Below are 22324 nucleotides of genomic sequence, written 5' to 3'. Positions count from 1 at the left end.
ATGAAAAAGAAAAGTATACCAACAAAAAATATGTCATTTACAGAAGCCCACTCGTGTATACAATTGTTTGAAACAAGATAATTTTAATCAGAAGGAAAATGATGGCTATTCAAGAAACAGGCCAAGAAATCCTGGGCCTGTTTTTTTGTTACCTGTTAAGAAAAATCGGTAGTTGTCTTACAGCATAAGATAAATATTTAGACTAAATACAGATATGGTTAATGAATACATGAAAATACTTGTGATAGCAACACTCTCACTCTAAGTTAGACACAAATCCTAGAAGCCATAAAATGAAAGATCGACTCATTAGATACCTAAAAATTAAAATGTAAAGTATGTAGAAAGACCATAAGTAGTTTTTTATAAATGAAAATGTTTTTTATTTTAAGAAGTCAAATCAATAACATGTTAAAATTTTTATTGCTCAAGAGCTTTGGAATTTCTAAACATAAATTAAAGACTATTACATAAAAATACTGCAAAACAAAGGAGGAATCCTCTCCTTATCTGAAATTGAGGAATCTCAGAAAATGGAAAACAGGCCACAGACAGCAAATGATGTAAAGGTGGCATATTGAGGTTTATTAATCACTGAAGTTTTTCAATAATGAGCCAATGACTGTCCAGAATGAAAGTATACAACTCAATATATTTCCTTCTGAAAGTGCTTTCTTAAAATAGTCTTGCACTGCTGAGAATTCTGTTCTTCATTCATATCTCAGATGACCTTCAAGGGAAAAATGTTGCATCTCCTTTTGGAAAATCTTATCAAACCTTTCATTCTGCTCAACAGTTATCTGATTTTTCTAGTCTCCAAAAGCACCTGGAAGGAAAAGCAAAGAAATGACTTCAACAAAGGTTCTGGGAAGAGGGGTGTGATGCATCAGTGTTGGGAGAAACACCATTTTTTGGACTTTCATTCCCCTCGCCCCATTAGGCCCCAGTTGCTCCTGCACATGGCTATGGCCCTTCACTGCCCCACCTTATGGCAAAGGGCACACAAACTCATTATGGCAATTATGATGTAATTTAAGATAACTAGTCCCATTCCTCAGCTGTCAGCCACCTGCAAAAGAAGAAAACTCCTGCAACTTGTTTACTATTTTTTTCAAGGCTAACATGGGCTAGTATAGTTTATAGAAGTCCTTTAAAAATTCCAAAAATCAGATGTCTTTGTGCAAGTATTTACTGGTGAAGACATGGATGGTCAGAGAGGTTTTTTTAAATATAGCCCAAGCTCATACAGTTTGGAATGGCTCACCTGTAATTATTCTATCTGACCTACTGTAGGTGACATTGGTCTTACTTTAAGCTTAGGGACACAGAGTTGTGATGACAAATAGAGGCTGATAGAAGGAGAGGCCAAAAAAAAAAAAAAAAAAAAGGAACACCGATTGTAAAATAACTGAACTGTAAACAAATAACTGAAGCAAACTGAAATAATAACAAAACCGAAGACACAAACCCAAACGGTGCAGGAGTGGTAAAGCCGGTGCAAGTAACGTTCTGTTACATGTAAGAGAAAAATACATGTCTGTGCAGAAGAAACAGGTGGGGATGTGCATCACTTCCACAAGGAAATTTAGCTTCTCCTATTTGTCTTCTTAGCCATTTGAGTCTCTCATTTTCAGGTGGGTGAAAGATGTATATGCACAGAAAATTTTCTTTTTTCAAAGAAAACAAATTGCTTGTGCAATAAAAGGGGCACTTGACAAGGGTCATAGCGTCTACAACATGATAAGGTGTGCTGAGTGTAAGGGAAGGGTATATCCCCGCTTCAGGTCGGCTCCAAGTTACCAGTGATTCATTGATTCATACTGTTAAATTGAATGGGTAAAGATATACAAAGAGATCAAGTGAAGGAGATACTAATGTAGAGAACTCTAAGTCAATATTATTGCTACTTGACATAGAGGCACAGAACCCTATGATTAAAAGCAAAATTTATGACTATAATTCTGTATTATAGATTTTCCAGCTACTAAGTTAGAATATCATAAAATACAATTTAGAAAGATTGCATAAAATAACAACAATATTCTAACATGCTCAAATTTGTCACTAAGATAGAGGATTCATTCATTCAAAAACTCACTCACCAGAGGTAGGACATACTGAGATAAATGTGATATTCTTATACATTTTGTGATGTAAGATTCTGGTTTACTTGTGGACCCATGATAGTTCTGCCCAGTAACAAAAGAATAGTGACTACGTGTTGTTAATTCAGCCCTGGGGCATGTTTAGGATAAATCACAGAGAAGAGCTGCCAGTGATGGCCAACAGCCCACCATTACTTCATCGTCATGTGCTGAGCCAATGCTAACAGGGGGAAACAGTCTAACACTAAATGAATATCCATTTTGTGGCAGACATTGTATTAGGCGTTGTTAGAATTCCAGGGGCCATGGGGAAAGCCTTGTGATTTTAGGTTATTCATCAGATTCATTCAGGGACCAAATATTATAGTCTTTTGAATTGCACCAAGATGAAATCATGGAAAATCATTTGTCTAAAGAAGGGCACTGGGCCATGAGGGCTCCATGTTAGGAACATCAGCCAAGAAACTTAGAAGCCATAGTTTGGTTCATTTGTAACATACCGCAGGACAGCCATTCACTGTTCAACCTCACCTTTGTGAAGAAAATGACCTTTACTTGTATCCTAAATTCAGTGCTCAGTATAATGTCATAATTTTCCAGGGGTCATACTTCATGTTGTCAAATGTGACCTGTCTCACTACAGCATCCATGTCTCTTCTCTCAGTTCGTACACCAGAAATTTACAGACTTTTAACATAAACCTCTGAGATCCTGCAAAAAATCAGAGTATGATAAAATATGCACGTTATAAGAAGACTTACACAGAAGGTGCAGCTAAATATTATTATGGGAGTGAAAATTGTAAGTGCTTAGGCTGCTTAGAAAATGGAGTTAGACCATGAGAAGTGACTTATTTATTTCCTCTTGGTAAATTAACCCTTCACTTGTCCACTGTTTTAGAGAACATTTGGGTTTATTTGAGGAACACTCATATTTCATTTTATCTGTCCTAACAGCAAGTGTTTGGGGAGTAGCTACTCTATGTCAGATATTGCCCTGTGTGATGGTACAAGTGAACTGAGGCACAATAAAGGATCAGTGCTGGGAATTCAGGACAAAGATCCATTATGGGCAGAGAGTGATTGTGTAACAGAAGTCAGAGAAAATTTCAACAAAGATGATAAATTTGTTTTGGGAATTAAAGCAAAATCAAGAATTTTCTAGATAGACAACCTGAACGTATGGGGTGTGGACAGAAGAACGAGTATTGTGGTTCCATGGAAGGTGTGAGATGTCAGGTCACAGGAGTATCAGAAGTTGAGTTTCCCCAGAGCTATATGGGAACAGGTCTCAGATGAGAAATATGGAAAATGAGGCTGGAGTCAATGGAGGGGCCACATTGTGAAGAAGGTGCAAGGCTGGCTAGATACTTGAATACCTCATAGGTAAGTGATGTGGACTCAACAAGAGAGTCTAGGCTTGGTATTAGGACCTTAAGCAGATGTAACAGCAACTACTGAGAAAAACTCAGTAGGTGGCAGCCTTTAGTCTTGCCTTTCTTACAGCTCTCTCTTTTCCACTAAGAGATCCCTGGGGGTGTTCTGGCAACAGTGCCCAGCCCCTTTATGGTAATGATTCTGATCAATTCAAGACCTTCATGGGAATCCCATTGTCCTCTATAAGTGATTAGTCTAGGGTGGTCATTTGACCCAATTTTGGCATTGAAACAGAAAGAGGAATTCAAACAGACACTTCTAAGAGTGATTTTTCTTCGAGAAAAGGTGGGAACAAAGGTAGTAAAAAAAAAAAAACAACTTTTGTTTCTGTTCCTGCTCTTTCTGATATATATGTGTTCATATGAGGACATGACTTTGGAGCTACAACAACCATCCTGCTACTATCAATGGAGACACCATTGCCACACCAAATGTGATATGAAGGGAAGGCAAAATTCTAGGACGTTCTGGATATTCTTGACTGCTACAGCTAGCATCAGGATAGCTGCCTCTGGGACTCAGTCAATAGACAGTAGAAGTTCTTTTATTTTAGGCAAAAACAAAAGTTTTAGTTTCCTGTTACTGGGAACTGAATTCTTCCTAATCATATGCAGTCATTTTCATTTAATTTTTCTTGCAAGGCTTAACCATACACAATGCAAACAACATTTAAGTGTCCCAAGAGAGGCATCCCCAAGTGGTAAACATAACATCTAGAATGGCACGAGAATGAATAATACAGAAAAGAGGGTTAGTGATCCATAAAGGAGACTAATTATCTGACTCAAAACAATCAAACATATGCACGCCTGCATACATACACAGGCAATTTTTCACACACAGACAATTTTGAAAAGAAAGTTCCAGTATTAGTTGTAAAGGAAAAGCTGGTAAAAAAAAAAAAAAACTACAGAAATGATTTTGGAAAACATCTCCTGGTAAACTTAATCTGGGAACTCAAATTTGATGTCATCCTTTGGCTGTTCTGGGCATGAACAATCAATTTATCTGGCTAAACTGGTTTACAGCTTTGGTGAAGTCACTAACGTCATGTTTCTCACCTTCCTCACCTACTATATCACAAACTCAATGTTGAAGAGGCTTTTGTGCTCATACCAACATTTGATGTGGTCAAACCAAAGGCTTCCTAACACTTTGGGAAGAACAGATACGTTATAGGACACCTGGGTGGCTCAGTCTGTTGAGCCTCTGAGTTTGGTTCAGATCACGGTCTCGCAGTTTGTGGGTTTGAGCCCCGCATGGGCTCTGTGCTGACAGCTTAGAGCTTAAAGCCTGCTTTGGATTCTGTGTCTCCCTCTCTCTCTGCCCCTCCCCTGCTCACGATGTCTCTCTCTCTCTCTCTTTCTCTCTCTCTCTCTCTCTCTCTCTCTCTCTCTCTCAAAAATAAATAAACATTAAAATTAACAACAAAAAAACCCAAAACAGATACACCATTAGGTAAATATGTTGAATATGTTGAAAATTACTACAGTCTTAGAAGATGTAGGAACCTTTAATAACAAAGAAGTAAAAGGAAGTGTGCTGCTGGATTCCAGCTTTCTCCTAGCATCTGGTTATGGGAGAACCATCCAGAGTCTACCAGAAAATAATTACATGAACTCAAAGAGAAATTAGTCTCTTAAAAATGCATTTCATATAGACAGAAAATCACTTTACCATAGAGTTAGAAAAACCAAGAGGGAAAACAGAGGAAGGAATCCTCTCCATCCCTCTCCTCATGGTCTCCCCAAGCACATAGCTGCATGGAACATACAGCCTCCCAGATGAGTCACTTCAGCTCTGCACAGTGCATTAGAGACTAATATTAGTTCTCCTCTTCCAGATCATCATGTCTACTTGAGCAGGACTGGCTCCTGATCAACCAGCTATAGTGGCTCCTCAGAAAAGAATGGGGTGGGTAGATAGAGTATTCAACCCTTGATCTCAGGGTTGTCTCAGTGGATAGAGTATTCAACCCTTGATCTCAGGGTTGTGAGTTTGACACACATGTTGGGCATACAGATTACTTCAAAAATAAGTAAAAATTCCATTAAAAAGAAGAAAAATAATAAACTTTATCAAATTGAAGCTCCCGGGAGGTGCCCCCTGCAATATGCAGTGCAAAACTCCAAACCTGTGATCTGAACTGTGATGCTTCTCACTGAGCTTGTGGAACACTCTTTCGTGATTAAATGTAAATATTTCCTGGTGATATGACTTTGTATCCTTGAGAGTCTCCTGAGAGGGAAGCATAATTTGTAGCAATGGGAGAACAAGGTCCTCCAAGACAACACTATCACCTGGCTTGATAAGTTGGTTACTCATCCCCATTCAACTCTACTTCAGCTTCTTGTATCCTCAGCCAAATTCAATAAGCTTAAAAACTCACCAAGGTAGGGGCACCTGGGTGGCTCAGTTGGTTAAGCATCCTACTCTTGATTTCTGCTCAGGTCATGATCTCAGGGTACTTAGATCTAGCTCCAGGCTGGGTGTGGAGCCCCCTTAAAATTCTATGTTTCCCTCTCCCTCTACCACTACCTGGTCCCTCTCTCCCATTCTCACCTTTGAAAAAAAAAACAAAAGCAAAAACCCTCACCTCAGGACAGCAAGCATTACTTGCTTTATGTAAGTTTACTTACATTTTATTTCTAGAAAACATTTGATGAATCCCTCAAAGGTACTTGTAACTGCCAATGCCATATTCTTTGAAAAGTGAAAATATGAGCACATATGACCTTAGGATTTCTGTATACATGAGCAATTTGCAAAGAAAGAAGTATTCACTATTTTTCATGCTCTCATTTTGTCATATTTTTATCCTAATAACTTCCAATTGCATGAAGCCTGTTATTTTAACTTGATAGTTTCCTAACCATGTCTGTATACATTCAGGCTTCTTTGTGTTTTGGGTTACCCCTTTTCTGCAATGGCTCTCCCTTCATGATTGGCCTAGTGGCTGTCAATTACCTTTCAAGGTACACCTCCATGGTACCCAATCAAAATAGCTGGAAGTATGAAAAGGAAGTTGAAATGACACACAAAGCAAAGAAAGAATTGTTAGTGTTATATGTATGCATAATAATGTAGCCAAATAAAAACTGAAAGGATATGTAATATGTCATGTATATGATATTACAATATACTCTATAAAGTAAATAAAATACACACCTATATACTCTTTCATTTTTTAATGGCTGTATTACCTATATAATCAGAAAACAAAGGGAACAAGGTAAAAATCAGATACTGTAAGATAAGAACACAAATGGCTATTGAAAATTAAAGTATGTCAAATGTCACATTTGCTAACGCCTGGATGAATGCGGTGCCAATTTAATGAAACAAAATGAAATAATGAAAAAGAGCAGTTATCTTTCAGCAGCCATAATCTATTTCCTACATTGGCTTTTTTTGTTCTTCCTCTCCACTAGGAACCAAGTAATGTGGGAGGTGGGTAAAGAAGAGACAAGGAGATGGCCTTTCAACAAATCCATTTTTTGAAAATTGTACTCAAAGAAGGGGATTTGATCAACTGTTTCCAGATTCCCAGTGCTTTTGTGATGTTCTTCAAAATAAATTAAGCTTAATATCTGCTGAAACCAGATGGTCCCTGTAAAGCAAAAATGTTGTTTTAATGATGCACAAATCTCTCCAAAATGTAGATAGATGTGCCATCAGTTTTTAAATGAAAGTTTGTTATTAAATAAGTATACTGGTAATTTCATCTGAATGGATTTTTAATGTATAAAAAATACAACGTGAATAAAAGACAAAATAACATTGCCATTATTTTTCTTTTCAGGAGATTCTCCATTTGAAACTCCATGGGCATTTGTCCCACAAATTTTTCTTTGACTCTTCTATGCTTTCTTCTGCTTCATACATGGGACTTCTAAATTAACTTCTATGCCTGCCTCCAGATTTCCTTCTGCAACTCCACTCCTTGGACTAAGAAAAAAAACAAAAAGCTATTCCACTGAAGGAGTCACTTTCCATCTTTCCCTTCTTCCCCATGTTTCCTACAGTGCCCATGATGTCCACATAAGGAAACTGTTTATTATAAATCCCTAACGGAGGCCCTGTGACACCTACATGGAGATAGGAAGAGAAAGATGATGCATAAACTTGGACTTTTCACCGTGAATGGGATGTGACAAATTCTTATGATGACTATTTCTCTTAATTCCTATTAGAGTGGACATTTGCCACAGAATACATGGGTGTGATTGCCTACTCCAGATTCCTTACACTTCATTTCCATGCTTCGTATATGGAATTATTAAGATAAAACACGACTTCTATAAAGGTCATGCTTCTGATCTATCCAGGCAATACTTTAAACGTAGCCCAACAAGAGGTCACATGTCCCAGAAAGATTCAAACAACTTCTGAAATGAGAAAACCCACTGGCACCTCATCAATTCCCATCCTAACCTTCCATCTTAACCTTCCATCCCAATACCATTTAATCACCCATGCTAAGCAGCACCTGGTCATCAAGATCATTGGGCACACTTTCCTTGCTGGCAGCTGCATGTGGCATGCACCTTATCCGGTCCTCCAAATGCTTTAATATTGGTGATTATAGTCCTCCGGTGTTGACCAGGGAAGACCAAGACCACATGTGCCTACATGTTATGACAGCTGGAGCTCAAATTCAATGAAAACTCATTGTTAGAAAGCTCTAAATGGCTTTCTTACATCCTTCCACTTTTCCCAAATATTGCTTCTGCAAGAGGTATCACTCGAAGTATCACAGGTATCACAGGTATCAAAGGTATCACAGCTGCTTCAGGGGGCAGCTGTGATAATTCAAGGGATTATCAGTCATAACACAGTTCTTGAGAGATTCAACAATATGATGCAAAAACCTCTACAGAGATTCAAAAATTCAAGTATCTGTTTTCAGTTTCTCCTCCATTCCACCTTTCACATTTTGCCCCTTCTTTCTTTTTCTTTCTTTTTTTCTTTCTTTCTTTCTTTCTTTCTTTCTTTCTTTCTTTTCCTTCCTTCCTTCCTTCCTTCCTTCCTTCCTTCCTTCCTTTTTCCTTTTTTTCCTTTCTCGTTTCCTTCTTTCTTGGCCTGCTTAGTGGTCAGGTGTTAGCATAATGAGATACTAAACTTTGTCTTCAGCTCATGCTACATTAACATCCCTGATTCACTGTAGGCCTTCCCTGATCTGTTTATTCCTTTTATTCTTATTTCCTGCTTCCATTCCTACCCCTGCCCCACCATACACAGGCAGGCTTTGAGGTTTAAAGTGCATTCTTTGCTGTAATGTGTTCATATGTAATACATATTGTTGTGCCTGTTTGTATTTTCAATCCATGTGCATCATTCCATTGTTTGTCTCTGCGCACTGTGGTTTAACATTCATTTATTGCTACCTCTGATCCATTTGCACCTTACAGATGCTGTGTATGTTTCAGGGTATGCATTCATGCACTGACCTGTCTACTTTCTCCAAAGGACACCCTGCCCCAAACAGCATTTCAGTGAACACCCTAGTCATGTTCCCTGTGCACCTGTATCAGATTTTGTTGGGGACTGATATTTAGGGTAGGAATTTCCTGGTATGTCTGTATTTCAGTTGTCCAGATAGTGCCACACTGCTCTCCAGAGAATGATTGCTTCAATCTACTCTCCCAGGGGTAATATGCTAATGAATGCAAATTTCTGTGCACTCCTTATTAGCATTCAGAGCTACTCACATTTCTCATTTTTGTTGGTCTAATAGATGCAAAGTAACATATCATAATTTACCAACTTTTTGTTTTTTGATGGTATTGGTGAGGGGCGGTTTTCTTCCGTAAATTAACAGCTCATTTATTTGCCTCTTTTTATACTCAGATTCCTGTCCCCTACTTTTTGATTTGTAGCTCTAATATAGTGTATATATTAATTATATTTTAATTGTAGATATTACAAATATTTTCTTTCTTTCTCTCACCGATTCACTTTGCCCAGGCAATTCTTAGTGAAGCAAAATCCAAAATCCTTAAGTTTCAGGTAATTGAATTTATCAAATGTTTTGCCTCCATTTTCTTTTTGGGACATTTGTTTAAGAAGCTCTTCACCATTCCTAAGTCACAATGATTTTCTTCTCCTTTTTCTTCTGATAAAAATAGTTGTATACTTTTGTCCTTAATGTTAGTATCTCAAATACACTTGGATTTGACTCTTGTATGTGGTCTTAGGTATCCAGTTGTGTATTCTGGATACCTATATAGTGATCCAGATTTCCCAACATTAAATATACTATCCTTTCCCCATTAATAAGTAGAATATGCTTAAATTTATATATATTGAGTCCTCTTATACACATAGAGTTGTATTTTGCGTCTTTCCTCCTACCCAGGCCAATTTTTTCCTGTGCAAATACAATACTATTTTTCTAACTATCACCTTGTAATAAATAAAGAAATTAAATATGAAAATATGTGGTATGTTTTAAGGTGATAAGTACCATATTGTGGAGAGAAATTAAAGCAGTAAAAAACAAAGAACAAACAAACAAACAAAAAACAAAAAAAAAACTTCGGAGTTCCCAGTGAAGCTGAACTTTAAAATATAATCACCTAAAATATTATCATTAGAATATAATTTGTAAATAAGAACCTACAGGAAGGAAGGGAGTAATCCATGCATATATCTGGTGGAAGAATTTTACAGGAAAAAGAATCTGTGAGTACAAATGGCCTGAGGCAGACCATGTCTGTTATATAGAAAAATAAAAGAAAACAAGTGTTACTCTGGTAAAAATTTAAAAATACTTTTTCTAATAAAAAAGAAAGAAGAATTAATATCAATCCTTCACAACCTCTTCCAAAAAAAATAGAAAAGGAGAGAAAATTTCCAAACTCATTTTACAAGGCCTCCTTTACCCTGATAAAAATCAGACAAAGACACTATAAGAAAGGAATATTACAGGCCATTATTCTTGATGCACATAGATGTAAAAAAAACCCTCAAAGTATCAGCAAACTATTGAATTCAATAATACATTGATAGGATAATATACCATTATCAAGTACTAATTATTACTGGGATACAGGAATTATTCAACACCCACATTTCAGTGTTATATAACACATTAACAAAATGAAGCATAGACACTACATTTATATCTCTATAGATGCAGAAAGAGCATTTGACAAAACTGAACATCCATTCACGATAACAAGTCTCAACAAAATGGGTATGGAAGAAAAATATATCAGCTTAAAAAATGCCATTTATGACAAGCTCAGAGCTACCAACATACCCAATGGCAAACAACTGAAAGGTTTACATCTAAAATCACAACCAGGATAAAGATGGCCATTCTCACTAGTTTTATTGGGAATCCTAGCCAGAGAAATTAGGCAAGAAAAAGAAATAAAAGGTTTTCAAATTGGAGAGGAAGAACAAATCTGTCTATTTGTAGATGATAATGATATTATATTTAGAAAGCATTAAAGACTCTACCAAAAATACTGTTAGAACTAATAAATAAATTCAGTTGTTAAGTTGTAGGATATGAAATCAGTATACAAATATAAGTTGCATTTCTGTACAATAAAAGTAAACTATCAGAAAGAGAAATTAAGAAACATCTAATTTATGACAGCATCAAAAAGTATAAAATAGGGCTGGTTTAGTGGTGATGAATTCCTTCAGTTTTTGTTTGTTTGGGAAGACCTTTACCTCTCCTTCTATTCTAAATGACAGACTTGCTGGATAAAGGATTCTTGGCTGCATATTTTTTCTGTTTAGCACACTGAAGATATCGTGCCAAGCCTTTCTGGCCTGCCAAGTTTCAAAGGAGAGATCAGTCACGAGTCTTATAGGTCTCCCTTTATATGTGAGGGCACGTTTATCCCTTGCTGCTTTCAGCATTTTCTCTTTATCCTTGTATTTTGCCAGTTTCACTATGATATGTCGTGCAGATCGATTCGAGTTACGTCTGAAGGGAGTTCTCTGTGCCTCTTGGATTTCAATGCCTTTTTCCTTCCCCAGTTCAGGGAAGTTCTCAGCTATAATTTCTTCAAGTACCCCTTCAGCACCTTTCCCTCTCTCTTCCTCCTCTGGGATACCAATTATGCGTATATTATTTCTTTTTAGTGTATCACTTAGTTCTCTAATTTTCCCCTCATACTCCTGGATTTTTTTATCTCTCTTTTTCTCAGCTTCCTCTTTCTCCATAACTTTATCTTCTAGTTCACCTATTCTCTCCTCTGCCTCTTCAATCCGAGCCGTCGTGGTTTCCATTTTGTTTTGCATTTCGTTTACAGCGTTTTTCAGCTCCTCGTGACTGTTCCATAGTCCCTTGATCTCTGTGGCAAGAGATTCTCTGCTGTCCTGTATACTGTTTTCAAGCCCAGCGATTAATTTTATGACTATTATTCTAAATTCTCTTTCTGTTATATTATTTAAATCCTTTTTGATCAGTTCATTAGCTGTTGTTATTTCCTGGAGATTCTTCTAAGGGAAATTCTTCCGTTTGGTCGTTTTGGATAGTCCCTGGAGTGGTGAGGACCTGCAGGGCACTTCCCCTGTGCTGTGGTGTATAACTGGAGTTGGTGGGCGGGACCGCAGTCCGACCTGATGTCTGCCCCCAGCCCACTGCTGGGGCCACAGTCAGACTGGTGTGTGCCTTCTCTTCCCCTCTCCTAGGGGTGGGATTCACTGTGGGGTGGCGTGTCCCGTCTGGGCTACTTGCACACTGCCAGGCTTGTGTTGCTGGGGATCTGGCGTATTAGCTGGGGTGGGTAGGCAAGGTGCACGGGGGCGGGAGGGGCAGGCTTAGCTCGCTTCTCCTTAGGTGATCCACTTCAGGAGGGGCCCTGTGGCAGCGGGAGGGAGTCAGATCCGCTGCCGGAGGTTTGGTTCCGCAGAAGCACAGAGTTGGGTGTTTGCGCGGAGCGAGCAAGTTCCCTGGCAGGAACTGGTTCTCTTTGGGATTTTGGCTGGGGGATGGGCGAGGGAGATGGCGCTGGCGAGCGCCTTTGTTCCCCGCCAAGCTGAGCTCTGCCGTCCGGGGGCTCAGCAGCTCTCCCTCCCTTTGTCCTCCAGCCTTCCCGCTTTCCGAGCAGAGCTGTTAACTTATGACCTCCCAGACGCTAAGTCGCGCTTGTTGTCGGAACACAGTTCGTCCGGCCCCTCCACTTTTACCAGCCAGACTCGGGGGCTCTGCTTGGCCAGCGAGCCGCCCCTCTGCCCCGGCTCCCTCCTGCCAGTCCGTGGAGCGCGCACCGCCTCGCCGCCCTTCCTACCCTCCTCCGTGGGCCTCTCGTCTTCGCTTGGCTCTGGAGACTCCGTTCTGCTAATCCTCTGGCCGTTTTCTGGGTTCTTTAGGCAGGTGTAAGTGGAATCTAAGTGATCAGCAGGACGCGCTGTGAGCCCAGCGTCCTCCTACGCCGCCATCTTCAAAAGCCCAGTAGTTCCTCTCTTTCAGACCCTATTAACTTTGCCTAGGGAACTCACTGTTAAGCAAAGCCCAAACATCTTAATTTTGATGTAACTGAATTTATCATACTTTTACCTGTATATTTTTCTTTGGACATTTGTGTAGAAGCTCTTGACCACTCCTTAGTTACAGTGATTTTTCTACAATATTTTTAATAGAAATAGTTGTATAATTTTACCTTTAATATTAGTGTCTTGAATACACTTAGAGTTTACTCTTTTATGTGCTGTTCGATTCCAGGTGAACTTCCTGCATATAGTGACACAGATTTCCTGGGACCAAATATACTATCTTTTCCCCATTAATAAATGCACCTTACTTAAATTTATATTGAGTTCTTTTATACACATGGAATTGTTTTTTAGGTCTTTCCTGTTCTTCTGAGTTATTTGTTCTTGTCTAAATGCTATGATGTGCTTCCTAAGGATGGCTTTGTAAAGAATGAACAAATTAAGTATGTAGATATATGGTATAGTATAAGGTGATATGTGTTATATTATGGAGGGAAAATAAAGCAGCAAAGAAGAGTGTGAGAATTTTGAGTGAGGCTGCATTTTTAAATATGACCATCCAGAATGCCTTAATGATAATATAAGTTTAAAATAAGGACCCAAAGGAAGGGAGTAAACCATGCACATATCAGGTAGAAGAGCATCAAGGGAAAAAGATTCTGTGAGTGCAAAGAGCCAGAGATAGGAACATGTCTGTTAAATTGAGGTAGAGCAAGAGAATCAGTGTTTTCTGGGGGAAAAAAAATATTAAAAACATTTCTTTCTAACAAATATTTTAAGAATTAGTAACAATTCTTCACAGACTCTTCCAAAAATAAAAAAAGTGGGGACACTTCCCAATTCATTTTACAAGGCTAACATTACCCAGCTAAGTACCAGAAAAGGCACTAGAAGAAAAGAATGTCACAGGCCATCAGTCTTGATGAATATAGATGCAAAAAATCCCCAATAAAATATTAGCAAACTGAATTCAACAACACATTAAAAGGATCATACACCATGATCAAATACAATTCATTCCAGGGATGCAAGGATGGTTCAACATCCACAAATAGAATAGTTTGATAATGCATTAAAAAATGAAGCATAAAAACCATATTATCGTCTCCATAAATACAGAAAAAATTCAACAGAATTGAATATTGTTCATCATAAAAATTCTCAACAAAATGTAGAAGGAACATAACTCAATAGGTTAAATGCCATTTATGACAAGATCATAACTGACATCTTTCTCAATAGTAAGAATTTCAGTTTTCCATCTAAGATCATAACCAAGGCATCTAAAGTAATGACCAAGATCAGACGCTTCTCACTAGTTTTACTGGAAATCCTAGCCAGAGCACTTAGACAAGAAAGAGAAACAAAAGGCATCTAAGTTGCAGAGGAAGAAGTAAAAGTGTCTTTATTCATAGATGATATTATATATCAAAAACCCTAAACATTTCACCAAAAATTCTGTTAGAACTAATCATTTGAATTCAGTGAACTTGCAAGATAGGAATCAGCATACAAATATAACTTGTATTTCTATAAGCTAACAATAAACTATCAGAAAGAGAAATTAAGAAAACAATCCCATTTATGATAGCATCAAAAAGGAGAAAATATATAGGAATAAATTTACCTATGGAGGTAGAAGACTTACACGTTGGATATTGTAAAGTACTGATAGAAGGAACTGAAAAAAAAATACAAATATATAGAAAGACATTCCTGTTCATGGGTTGGAAGAACTAATATTGTTAAAATCCCATACTACACAAAGCAGTCAGCAGATTCAATGCAACCTTTATCAAAATTATCATGACATTTTTCGCAGAAATAAAACAAATAACCATAAAATTTTTTTGCACCATATAAGACCCTGTGTAGCCAAAACAATCTTTAGAAAATACAGCTGAGCTAAAGGCATCACATTTATTAGTTTCAAATAATATTAAAAATTTATAGTAATCAAAACATTATGGTATTGGCATAAAAACAGATGCATAGATCAGCAGAGCAAGAGAGTGAGCCCCAAATTAAACATGTATAATCAACTAATTTCTGACAAAGGAGCAAAAAATATAAGGTGGACTCTTCAATAAATGGTATTGGGAAAACTGGACTGGCATAGGCAAAAGAAGAATATGAACCACTCCCTTAAACCATACACAAAGTTAACTCAAAATGGATTAAATCCTGAATGTAAGACCTGAAACAACAAAACTCCTATAAGAAAACAAGGGCAGTAGTGCCCCAAAATTCATGCTGGCAATGATATTTTGGGACATGACACCAAAAGCAAATGCAGCAAAAACAAAATAAGTAAGTGGGAGTATATCAGACTGAAAAGTTTCTGTACACCAAAGAGCCCAAACAAAATGAAAAGGCATATTGAATGGAATAAAATATTTGGAAATCATATTTCTCATAATAGGTAATATCAAACCATATAGAGAACTCATACAACACAGCAGCAAAAAACATTCCCCCCAATCCCATTAAAACACAGGTAGAGAATACCCCACATCATGGTACTAGGCACCTTCAACCCATGGTCTTTGAAGGTGAGAATGAAAGGGTCCAGGCAAGGTGTAGAGAAACTTATTAATCCAGTGATTTCCCTCTTCATTCTCAGCAGTATATCTTCTATCTATACCTGGCTATGGAAGGGACCCCCCTACTGTGGGATCAATGGGATATACCTGTGGCTCGGCCTCCCTAATGTCATTCACATTGAATGGGGATGAGGCCGGACAGTGGCTCATAGAGCTGAGTATGAGCCCTAGCTCATTTCTAGTGGGCTAGAAATGTCCTTAATAAGCATCCTTATTTTTCAAAAAATAAAAATAAAAAAATAAAACACAGGTAGAGAATGTAAATAGATGTATGTGTAGGCCCACACACACAAAATGTATGTATATATTCTACACATATATATGAGTGGTATCAAAAATAAGACCCAAAGTATTTGGGGAATGATCATAATTAGTATAAGTTCAATTTCCTCTTTCTCAGGTACTTGGTCATTAAATACAGCTTCAAGTATGTCCCAAGAAGCTGCCTAAATGGCAAATATCCCTGTGTCCTTTCCCAGCCCACTTCAGCAACTCAGTGTTTGATAGGGTTTCGTCAATCTCTCTCCTTCTTCATTATGCCCATTTCCCTTGCCCACATGAGAAATTACTTATATCCAGTAGATTGACTATATATGCAAATAGAATATGCTCCTAAAAAAACAGTGCTCCCATATTACAGAAATATCATTTTATTAAATGTATTAGCTGTTGGAATACAGGACTCACCAGATTTGGGGTATGTGATTATGAAGACATCATCATCTCTGATTTCAAAATCATCTAAATTTTCTAAAAATTCAAGATTAAGTTGAGTATTTGCAAAATAACATCCTTTAAATTTGGTTAAAAATTTGTTTGTATCTTCCATATTTCTGTTGCCTGCAAAATACAGATAAATTATTTGAGAGAAATTTAGTAGAATGTTATAGTCTTCCTTTCTGTATCTTTCCTTTTTAACAAACACAAACACTGAAAACCTGTTGGCTCTGAAAGCCTGGATTCTGGATGTGTGGAATTTGGGGAATGCCCAAGATTTAGGGCTAGCTCTTGGTTTTATTTGTGCGTGCTCCATTCATGTAGGTATGGGGAAAGTAGCTTACGAGTAATTATTGTAATATTTCTAAAAACTGATGCTCTTAATCAGAAATCTTATGTATATTTGAACAGAAAATGTATATACAAATAGGATTTAAGTGGGCTTCAAAAACACTTGGCTATCAGACCAACCACAAAGTCCTTTATCAGCTGGCCTTTTTTCCCCCCTGTAAATGAACTACATTCACTTGCTTAGGTCTTAGTAGGTTCATAAAAGATTTCTTTTATATAATTTCTCGGTAGGCATTATCTGTTTATAGTAATCTTGGTACCTTTGAATTTAACTTTCTTTTTTTTTCTTTTTTTTAAACTTGTGACATCTTTAAAGTTATTGGGGTAGTACCAGCATGAATGGTCACAGACATGAGTCTATTCCGGGAAGCCTGAGACATTGCGTGTGAGCAATTAAATTGCCCATAATGATAATATGGACAATGGCACAAAGGAAAAGCATGAAAGAAAACATTTAAATAATGGATCGCATGTAGAAAGTACAAACCAAGACTTGTGAGTCGTCATTTAGGTACATATTTTGCCTTTCATTATTATCTGTCCCTAACTATATGGAAAAACGCATTTTGATATGAGAACTCTGGGTTTCAGTTTTCTTGGAGGTGTTGCATCCACACGACTCCTGAAACAGAATGCTACGGGCACCGGTGACAGTCACAACAAAGTTTATTACAATGAGAGGCAAGGCCGACCGATCGGGACCAACACTCTTGATAAGAGTACGGCCCCGAACAGCCGGGATACAGAGTTTTTATAACCGATCACATCGTTTTATCATCACCTGGGAACAGAACAAAGAAACAGGTTCCAGATGAGTTAGAAACAGTTGTCTAATGAGGTGTTTACTTTAGACTTTCTGCCTCTAAGTTGCAACCAGTGGATCTCCTTGACCCTGCCTCTGATGCTCTTTTCTTTGAACTTTTGTTTCCTTAATTGGTGAAGCCTAATTTACAAGGGTATGAGGCATAGTTTACCAGAGCAAAGCAAGGCTGTTATCTCTTAACCTTCAGTGTCAACACAAAGCTGTTATTTTTCAAGCTAAGCATTAGCTCTACACTACAATTTAACCCTTACAGAGGTACTTCCAGATGACTCTGAAGTGTCCTATTCCTAGTTCTCAAAATAGTTGATCATAGCAGTAGCTGACAAAATAAGAGCTTAGAATTGCATAATTTGAAAACAATTCCAGAAAGCCAGAGCCAAGGGTCATTATAGAAAAATGGAAATAAGCATGTTTTTTATTTTGTTAAAGTTTATTTATTTTGGAGAGAGAGAGAAAGAGAGACAGAGCGCGAGCACAGAAGGGGCAGAGAAAGACGGAGACACAGTATCCAAAGCAGGCTCCAGGCTATGATATGTCCGCACAGAGCCAATGCGGGGCTCAACTCAGGAACTGTGAGGTCATGACCTGAGCTGAAGTCTGATGCTTAACCAACTGAATCACCCAGATGCCCCCAAATAAACAACTTTAAATATATTTTCACAGTCACACTGTTACTGGAAAACCTAGGATTGGTAGCCTCTCTTTACAAAAGAGATTTACGAAAAAAACCAAATTACTTGGAATCATCAACATGAATTCATAGGCAAGAAAGAAAGTGGGGGACCAGACAGCAAAGGATGGAGAAAGACAGGAAAGATGAGTTTTCGGTCACTGGAGATATTTAAAGAGTCTCTTTGCCATCTGCAGTGTCCAAGATGAAGAACATAATTTACATCTCGATCCCCACATTGGGCTGTAATAGTAACTTGCATTATAAAGAAGCAGTGGCTCCTTAGTGCAGCCAGTTCCACGTCTTGGGATTAAAAAATAACAATAAGCCTGTAACATTTTGATCTTTTCATAAAGCAAACAAGATTTTGTTGCTATCAGAGGTGGTACTCAGGGGTCAAAAGGACCAACATGAGGACTGCCAGGGCAAAGATCAGAACAAGTAAACAAGTTTTGTACAAACGTGACTTCATGATGATGCTATTAAAATGTGGCCACACAAACCGGCAACAAAATTTTAAAGCCTTAACAGGATTCATAAGATTAAATCATGATAAGCAACCAGGTAAGAATTATCCATTGTTAGTAAAAGTAGGAAGGTCGTGTTTAGAGAACGTTTAAAAATATATATGCCTGACCATAAGAGACTCTTTTTTTAAAAATTTTTTTAACGTTTATTTATTTTTGAGACAGAGAGAGACAGAGCATGAATGGGGGAGGGTCAGAGAGAGGGAGACACAGAATCTGAAACAGGCTCCAGGCTCTGAGCTGTCAGCACAGAGCCCGACTCGGGGCTCAAACTCACGGACCATGAAATCATGACCCGAGCCAAAGTCGGCTGCTTAACTGACTGAGCCACCCAGGTGCCCCAAGAGACTCTTAAATACAGAGAACAAACTGAGGGTTGATGGGGGTGAGGGAGAGGGGAAACTGGGTGATGGACATTGAGGAGGGCACTTGTTGGGATGAGCACTGGGTGTTGTGTGGAAGCCAATTTGACAATAAATTATGTTTTAAAAAACATTAAACCAGCATAGAATCACAAAGATAAAAAAAAATACAGGGGCGCCTGGGTGGCTCAGTAGGTTGGGCGTCCGACTTCGGCTCAGGTCATGATCTCACAGTCCGTAAGTTTGAGCCCCGCATCAGGCTCTGTGCTGACAGCTCAGAGCCTGGAGCCTGTTTCAGATTCTGTGTCTCCCTCTCTCTCTGACCCTCCCCCGTTCATGCTCTGTCTCTCTCTGTCTCAAAAATAAATACACGTAAAAAAATTTTTTTTAAATATGCCTGGCTTGTAAATTAACATGGGGGAATAATGAGAATTACTAACAAGAATATGGAAAATACAGAGTGACTTCTAACAGTGAGATAAAAAGTTAGAAAAACTTATGTAAAAGATACAGGAATGTTGGGGAGTGAAAATTGGTCCCTTTTATCTTTTCACAAAAGTAGAATAATGGTATCTTATAATACTGGAGCCTAGGCAGGGACATTGTAAACAATGCATCTGTGTCAGAGATTGATCATGGTCTGGCTATCCAACGGGTCCCCTATATCAAAGGGCTTATATGTTCCTCAGGGTCCAAATGTGTAGAGTAGGCTTTAGGGGAAGGCATATGCCCCCATCTGAGCCCAACGTGATTGCAAATTGGATGGGAAGAAAACCTGGCATGTGACATATGTAATATTACCCAGGGTAGAAAGTTGAAGCTCTTGTACAATAGATGTGGAATTATAATTAGAATGAAGGTGATTCACAGTCAGTTGAGGTTAGTTGGGACACCTGTCAATATCTAATTTTTGATGTTCAGGAGCACCAGGAAATGCACTGAAAGTAAGGGATTTGCCTTTAGCACCGGTGGCCAAACAGCAAGAAACGTTCATACCTAAAGGAAGTGGTGTAGCAATTAAAATCCTTGGGAAGTGGCAGGGAGGATGTGAATATACCTTTAAAAGTGGGGAAAACAGAGCAAAAATATCTTTTGTGGCCAAAAGATATTGCTTCTGAGGGAGCTCAAGGAAAAGGCCATAGGACACATAGGACACATGCCTTTTCCTCGAATTGGCTGTGTTAACAGGAAATAAAGTAACAAGATAAGTAGACAAAAGGGGACATATCATCGATGGACTCCTTTTCTAGGGAAGTAAACTATTTGAAAACATATGAAAAAACTTAGTGTGATCCGAAAAGGGGGTAAAAAAGAAGGTAAACTAGAATGAATCTGGTATTCTGCTATCATACATACTATACATTCTACCCTCTTCTATTCTCCGTGTATTAGAATCTAGTATAAAACACTACTGTTATGGTCCATTATATCTTTGTTTTAGTGTAAAATGTTCTTGAATCTCTATATAAATATTTTGGAACCAAAACAGCTAAGTTGATTGAAAATCAATGCAAAACAATTACATAATATTTTTGCTTCAAATATATGAGCTGATATCTTATATTTATCTAGCCCAGTGTTTAGAAAGATCACCTGAGGGGCTCCTGGGAGGTTCAGTCTTGGTTTCGGGTCAGGTCATGATCTCATGGTTCGTGGTTTCAAGCCCTCCACCAGGGCTCTGCACTGACAGCCCAGCCCCTGCCTGGGATTCTCTCTTTCCCTCTTTCCCTCTTTCTCTGCCCCTCTTCTGCTCTCTCCGTCTCTCAAAATAAATAAACTTAAAAAATTTTTTTTAAAAAGAAGGAAAAAAGTCTCACCTGAGACTGTATAATTAGTACAGTTCAGACAAGTTAAGGGGAGCAGAGTTTGTGCCCAGAAATATACTGCATTAGCAGGTGGATTTTTTTGCGACAGAAGCAATACAGATCCAGCAGACCCAAATAGCTTTTTACTTTTCCTTAACTGCCTAAAAGAATTTCCACAGGTGGCCTGTACCAGGAAGAAAACTTATACCAGAGATAACTGTGTACATCATAAAGACTCAATCACATGGTTGAGGTTGAGTAAACACAAAGAATATGTGCTCTTCACATGTTCCTGTCAATCGTCTTTGTCTTCTTTGAATTCCCAATGCTTTCACCCTCTTCTCTTTAGCTCAGGATAATATATAAACCTCAGTTGTGGGACTGTATTTGACTCTTCCTGTTATATGGGGCTGCCATATGTAGGTAATTACATTTGTTTTTTTCTCCTGTTAACCTGTCTTATTTCAACTTAATTACTATATCAGCCAAAGAACATAGAAAGAAAATGGAAAAGGTTTTCACCCTCGATCAAAAATGCAACTACTCACCAATAAGAGCTTGTTGAAATGAAGACTGAACTTCTGACATCAATGCCAATGGGAAGAATAATCGTGCTGCCACTGGTTGAAAAAGACTTAGCTCAAGACTGTGTTTTCTATGAAGAGATTTAATGATTCACCAATTAGCAGATCTCCCAGAATCAACAGCTTAATCATGAGGTGGGATTAGGCTGATAGTGATGGTAAATCATCTAACAGACTGGTGAAGAGCCTTGATAACTTTACCACACAAAAAAGTGAAGGTCAAATAATTCAGCTAGCTCACTGGCACTCAGTGCTCCTGGGCAGGGTTCGAAGTATGCTTTGGAGTAACATTAAAAAACAAGGATGGATTTGTTTGCTGTCCCACTCCACAATACTCTTAAGGCTGTAGGTTACTAATACCATGGTTTCAGTTGCTTCTATTTCCCTAGTACTACTCTTAGTGTCTTTAAATCTTTGTGTTGTCTCTTATGAAATGGTATTGAGAATAGGTGTAGTGTGAACAATTAAGAAGTGGAGGGAAGAAATCCACATCTGTAAGTAGCAAATACTTTGAAGGATAAAGTGCCTTCCCAAATCCGACTATCATATGCTTGAAAGAAATCTAATACACGTCCAACTACCAATCAATATTTCCTGTCATTATTCCCTTCAAAGGGCCACCGTTTGCAAACTTCTCCATGCTAGTGATACCACAGAAGGAGAGATAAGTTATGGGATTGGCTCTTCGGGTAGCGTTTTATGTCTTCTTTTTCACACTCTATTCAATCGGTTTGTGGTCCAAATAGAATGGCCATAAAGGATTCTAAGGCCTATTCAAAATCCCTCTATACGTACTTGGGTTATGGACCTTAAATGCTGTTACTCTCTACTGATAATGCTTCCTCAATAACAGACATGGTTGTTCCAAGTTCCATAAAACCA

The 22324-nt window shown here is 38.2% G+C and overlaps 1 pseudogene; it reads right to left on the bottom strand.

The window, feature by feature from the left end:
• Window positions 1–646: 646 nt before the first annotated feature.
• LOC122220747 lies at window positions 647–21492 on the bottom strand (annotated as a pseudogene).
• Between the last annotated feature and the right edge of the window lie 832 nt (window positions 21493–22324).

The sequence above is a fragment of the Panthera leo genome, chromosome B2, assembly GCF_018350215.1.
Source record: "Panthera leo isolate Ple1 chromosome B2, P.leo_Ple1_pat1.1, whole genome shotgun sequence".
NCBI classification, from domain to species: Eukaryota; Metazoa; Chordata; class Mammalia; order Carnivora; family Felidae; genus Panthera; species Panthera leo.
The sequence above is the reverse complement of the archived record's forward strand: the minus strand, read 5'-3'. Positions and strand labels throughout refer to the sequence as shown.